Here is a 6,248-nt window from a genome sequence, read left to right as displayed (position 1 = left end):
CCCGATTGCGTAACCCTATCTTCATAAAGATGTTGAAGGGGTCAAATGTCTAATCCTTTGGTGTGGTTCTACTTAATCCTTAGCTACTCTACTTAGTGAATGAGTTTTTTTGGACTGGACTCCCATACAATTTGACCTACTATCTTTTCGGCCTTGAGTCAACTCGAAACAATGTCCATACAAAAAGATAATATTTCCATTGGATATGCAATAAGATATTATTTTTAAGTTGTCTTCAAAAGAGTAAATCCTCGTTTGGTTTTTGAGAAACAAATTTATGATTTTTTTGTTCTTTTTAATTAAAGAGCTTCATTCATCTTATATTTTTATCAAAAAATATTAAAATAATATCAAAACATATATATATATATATATATATATATATATATATATATATATATATATATATATATATATATATATATATATATATATATATATATATATGTATATATATATATATGTATATATATATATATGTATATATATATATATATATATATATATATATATATATATATGTATATATATATAGATATATATATATATATATATATACATATATATATACATATATATATATATATATATATATATATATATATATATATATATATATATATATATATATATATATATATATATATATATATATATATATATATATATATATATATATATATATATATATATATATATATATATATAGAATCAACTTATTTTAAGATTAATTTTTGTTTGAGTAAATTTTTAAATAAAGTATCAATTAATTTTAAAATTTTATAATAATATATAAATATAATATATATATATATACATATATATATATATATATATACATATATATATATATATATATATATATATATATATATATATATATATATATATACATATATATATATATATATACATATATATATATATATACATATATATATACATATACATATATATACATATATACATATATATACATATATAGATATATATATATGTATATATATCTATATATGTATATATATGTATATATATATATATATATATATATATATATATATATATATATATATATATATATATATATATATATATATATATATATATATATATATATATGGAATCAACTTATTTTAAGATTAATTTTTGTTTGAGTAAATTTTTAAATAAAGTATCAATTAATTTTAAAATTTTATAATAATATATAAATATAATTCAATCGATAACAACTACTTTGACGATTTAATTGATGAAATTTAACATCTACCAAAAAAAGTTACTAAGAAAATAATTCAAACACAAGTTACTTACTAAGAATGTTGAGTTGAATTCAAAAACTAACTAAATTAAGCAACATTTTTAAAATTTAAAGACTAAATTACCATCTTAAATATTTAGGGGATTAAATTATCAAACTCTTAGAAATTTTAATTATCAAAATACTAATCCAAATTAACAGAACTTATAACATCCTAAGCTAATCTTCTTTTGCATTAGCAATCTTTGTCCAACATTTTCTTGGCCATAATAACTTTATTAATTTTTCTGTCCTATTGTGTTTATATTGCTCACACAAGCAATGCTCAAAAGATGAGAATTTAACTTGCCAACTCCCAAGTTATATTTAGCATCTAATATTTTTATAATTTTTAAATTATTCATAGAAAAATTTGAGCTAAAAGTGCGAGTAAAATTTCCGATAGTTCATTTAAAAATTTTGGTAACAGACCAAAATTTCGGTAGTTCATTTTTAAATTGCCAGTATGAATTTTATTGGATTTTTTTTGAAATTTTGAACATTTTAAAAATTTTGAAATTGTTGCTAAGAGAATTTCAAGAGTTTTTTATCAAAAATTTTGAAATTTCCGATAAAAATTCATGAAAGTTATGATTTCTTACCGAAAATTTCAAAATTTCCGATGTAGTTTTGAAATTTCCAATAAAAATTTACTCAAACTTTATAAAACCGATAATTTCAGACAAAAATATAACAGTAAAAACACGCATATGTGCTGGAGGGAGTAACGGATTAAATCCTCCCAAAAGAGTTCTATGCTGGACCTAAGTTAAGGGCCTGAAGCCTGTTATTGCTAAAGCCCGATTTAAAGACCCTAAAGCCCAAAAGTCAACAAGCTTCACATGTCATCCAGCAAAAGAATGTTGAGAGATTGTGACATCTATTTTATGTTTGATATATAGGTTTAGTCATATACAAACAACTTGGAAATCATATAAATATAATTCTTCTTGCAATTTTTATGCAAAATTATTAATTATTTAGAATCAAGATTCTTAAAAAAATATTTTTGGGTAATGCTAACATGTGCCCTAAAGGCACATGTTAAGAAACCTACATTTAGAAAGTTTGTCTTGAATAAAATAAAATATAAATTTAATTATATATTTGTAATTAATTCATTCACAATTTCCAAGATAAAATTTCTAAATATAGGTCTTAACATATGCCCTTAGGGCACATGTTAGCATTTCCCAATATTTTTATTCAAATTAAAAAATAATATTCAATCTATCTTGTATATGTAACAATTGTATATGTAACATTAATATATCAATCAGTAGCAATGATTTATATATATATATATATATATATACACATATATATACATATATATATATATATATATATGTATATATATATATATATATATATATATATATATATATATATATATATATATATATATATATATATATATATATATATATATATATATATATATATATATATATATATATATATATATATATATATATATATATATATATATATATTAGAATATAATAAAATATTTTCAAAGAATTTAAGACCTGTTTATTTTACCTTTAAAATAATAAAAAATTATATTTTTAAAAACAATATTATGATTTTTTTTAAATAGTAAAAGCCACTTTGAACTCTATTTTATAAAATTTATTTTTTGGGCTATATCTTTTATCCAAATTGATGTAAGAGATATCTCTCCCCCACTTCCCATTTGTGGAGAATTCAATTCGACACACCCCAATTTGTATTAGCACCCCTACATAATTCTTTATTTGACCATAAAACTTTCAAAAAAAAATTTAAAAAATCAATAATTCAAAATTAAAATATCATTTTTTGGATTATCGAGGAAAACATAGCTTTCTCCTAATATTTGCTAAAAGCACCGGTTATTTTACATGTAAGCTCTATTTTCATTAAATTTATGTATTATTATTGATTTTTTTTTATAGAATATCGGATATATAGGGAAAACATGCAATTTTCCTGGATTTTTTAAATTGTTGATACCAAATTTATGTTTTTATACTGGCAATCAAGAAATATCCAGTAAAAATGCATGTGTTTTGATTGCATTTTTAGCGATTTTTTTTTTAAAAAATTTGGTATGAACATGATGTATTTTTATCCACCCCCTAAGGATGATGAAATTCTGACTCTTATAAAATAAATGTCAAGAGTGATGTCCTAACACCACACAATGTCAAGAAATCATACAATATAATAAAGCAAAATGAAATTTTTGGCAATTTTGACAAGTGTCACAACTATAGAGAACTTACTATTTTTAAATTTCCTACTAATAGAAAACTTTCTATAATTAACTTAACAATATTTTTATTTATAATTGTATTGGTTAATTTTCATTTAATTTTATTTTGTTTATTATTTGTTTTACTGTACAATGCAATTGAGCCATGCGAAAGGTTATGTCGTTCCAGATTTTTTTGGGCCTTTGAAACAACCACTTCATTCATGTGTCGGTTCAAATCTTTGGTACATGCATGAGTGATATTTTCTCATAAAAGTTTCTTATAGATATAGTATAAATAAAAGAACTCTTTATTGTCCTACACGATTTCACAAATTAAGTCTACTTGGGCAATGGGTGCTTTCAACCGTCTCCTACCTTTCCTCTTCCCTAACTATTCTTTGTTGCTTATACCGCTTCACATTCCAACATCGATTTCTCAGCAATTAATTATTTCCATTTTTCAATAAAACTTCACACCGTTTTCGGTTAATCTTCAATTTCATCATCAATTTCTCTTATCCCAATCCAATTCATCTCATCTTCAATGTCATCTTCTCCACTCATAACTACACTTTTCCATTCCCCTTCCCACATTCTCTCTCTCTCTCTCTCTGAGTCCCAATTTCTCTCTTCTCTCTTTTCAACATAAAACCTAACACCGTCGTCATTAGTGTTTTGAGTTTTGTTAGTGTCTGAATGTTTAATTTTGCGTTTTTCAGATTTCAGGCGGAGTTACTGCTGCGGAGGGATTTATAGCTGCGGGAATGTATGGAGGATTATGTGATGCATGTTAGCTTTCTCATCCTAATGATTATCGTAATTTTAATTTTGTTTTTGGTATGCGCTCTAAAAAACAAATTTCTTTGAAGGTCATTCACAACTAATGTGGTTGTTGCGGCTCCGGCGTTATACTGCAAAAGGAAGCTAGAAATTTCTGACACTTTAAGCGACTTTTGTGTTCCTTGATTACACTCTAATTTGCTTGATTTCTTGCTGATTCGTCAATTTTATAAAATTTTCTGGCACATGTTGTGTTAACTAAAGCAGGTCAAGCCAATGCCGCAACGGTAGGCCACAAAATCTCTTTTTACCTCATGTGCATGTATGAATTGAATAATAATCGGTGGATAGTCTACTGAAGTGTAGTATTACTATAGATAATTCAGTTTGATGAATGTTTTACAACACCTTAGATCATTTAACAGGTTTTTGTGTGTTTGAGAAATTAAATAAATATTTTAGTGGTTTAATCCTTTCATCTATCCAGGGCGAAGCAGGTTACCTGTATACTATACGATAGAGTGTGTAGAAAGTCTTGCAAAGGTACACAATAATTTACTTTGTTTAAATGGTCTTCCTTATAGTGCTCCGTGTTGAAAGTGATTGTGCATTAAAAATACAAGAGAACTTAAGTGACTCAGTAAGTTATGTATTTGATCTCAGTAGAAAGGATTGAAGTTAAGGTATCTTACAATGGTTTTGTATCATGTTAGAGATATGGCTGGTGCTATTATGCAACAACATAAGGAGCTAATTATAAATGATCGTTTTCTTGGTCTATATCTTCCTGACACTGCTCACATGTATTCTTATTCTCATCTTGATTTATCAGTATAATATCTTTGGACCGTATATGGTTTCAAAAGCTTGACTAGATTGGTCAGACCTTTAAAACTGAAAGGATCAAAATTCAATCCATATTTTGATGGGAACATTTTCTGACTTATTTATTTATTTTAATCCATAGCAATTACATGTTAATTATTTTACAGTTCATTTTTTCTTTGTTGAATGTTGTTAAATTATTGTAGGGGTGGAAGTTGTGCAAATTGTCGTTTATATTTCGTGCCATATTTTATATATTTTTCAATTTCTGGTAGGTTTTGAAGGAAGGAATTCATTATAGATGAAGCTTGCATCTTTGCTTATAACACTGTAATCAGAGACAACAACACCAACAAAAGCTCTAGGGACTTAAAAAACTTCACCAACAAAAGACTGTGGAACATGACTGTCGATTGTCAAAAAACTTCATCAAAAATTGGTGTCAACTTTATGGTGTTTCTGAAGCGTGTGTGGTGGCTGTTGTCTCCGTGGATCTTCGTCGGGCGATGGTTATGAATCATAATACTATTATTCATGACTGCTTACGTGGATCATAGAGAATAGCGACAACATCATACTTTGTTTCCTTTTGAATGAATCTGAGTATTCTTTTAAATTGTGAACTGTTGGTGTTGTTGTGTTTCGTTCTCTGACATTTTGATGTTTGGTGTATTGTTAATGGTGGCTAGAGAATTGGCTGTTGGAAGATAGGTTATTGTAATGTTGTATTTGTGGGTGATTTGGGTGAAGGGTGTTATTTTATTGTAACAAAAAAAATTGATGGTTGATGTTGGGGTGTTTGGCTTAGGTGCTTTGTGAAGATAACATGGTAACTGTACTACAAAGTTTTTGTGTATGAATTTTTTGGGTTCTTTTGTTTCTTTCCTATGTTCTAATTTTCAATGTATTTTTTTATAGTCTTTCCCCTGTTCTAATTTTCCATCTATTTTTATAGAGGAGAGAATTAGGTCACATTATTGAATGGCTAAAGGTTGTTTTAAATGGGATTGTGATTTTGTTTGGTTTTTGGTTGAGATTTGATTTTGTTTTTAATTTGACTTTGGAATTATGGAGATTTTATTAGAATTTGATTTGATTCTTCAG

At 25.4% G+C, this 6,248-nt stretch overlaps 1 long non-coding RNA gene across 3 annotated transcripts; it reads left to right on the top strand.

Moving 5' to 3' along the window:
* The first annotated feature begins 3,861 nt into the window (after positions 1-3,861).
* Positions 3,862-6,026, top strand: LOC131609232 (uncharacterized). Of its 3 annotated transcripts, none has more exons than XR_009286035.1 (3): positions 3,862-4,328; positions 4,409-4,862; positions 5,420-6,026. It is a non-coding gene; the product is annotated as an uncharacterized LOC131609232 (long non-coding RNA). The 3 variants fall into 3 exon arrangements; XR_009286036.1 differs by having other exon boundaries at positions 3,862-4,606; positions 4,807-4,862; XR_009286033.1 differs by having other exon boundaries at positions 3,862-4,862.
* The last annotated feature ends 222 nt before the right edge of the window (positions 6,027-6,248 follow it).

The sequence above is a fragment of the Vicia villosa genome, linkage group LG1 (genome assembly GCF_029867415.1).
Source record: "Vicia villosa cultivar HV-30 ecotype Madison, WI linkage group LG1, Vvil1.0, whole genome shotgun sequence".
Classification (NCBI taxonomy): domain Eukaryota; kingdom Viridiplantae; phylum Streptophyta; class Magnoliopsida; order Fabales; family Fabaceae; genus Vicia; species Vicia villosa.
The sequence above is the reverse complement of the archived record's forward strand: the minus strand, read 5'-3'. Positions and strand labels throughout refer to the sequence as shown.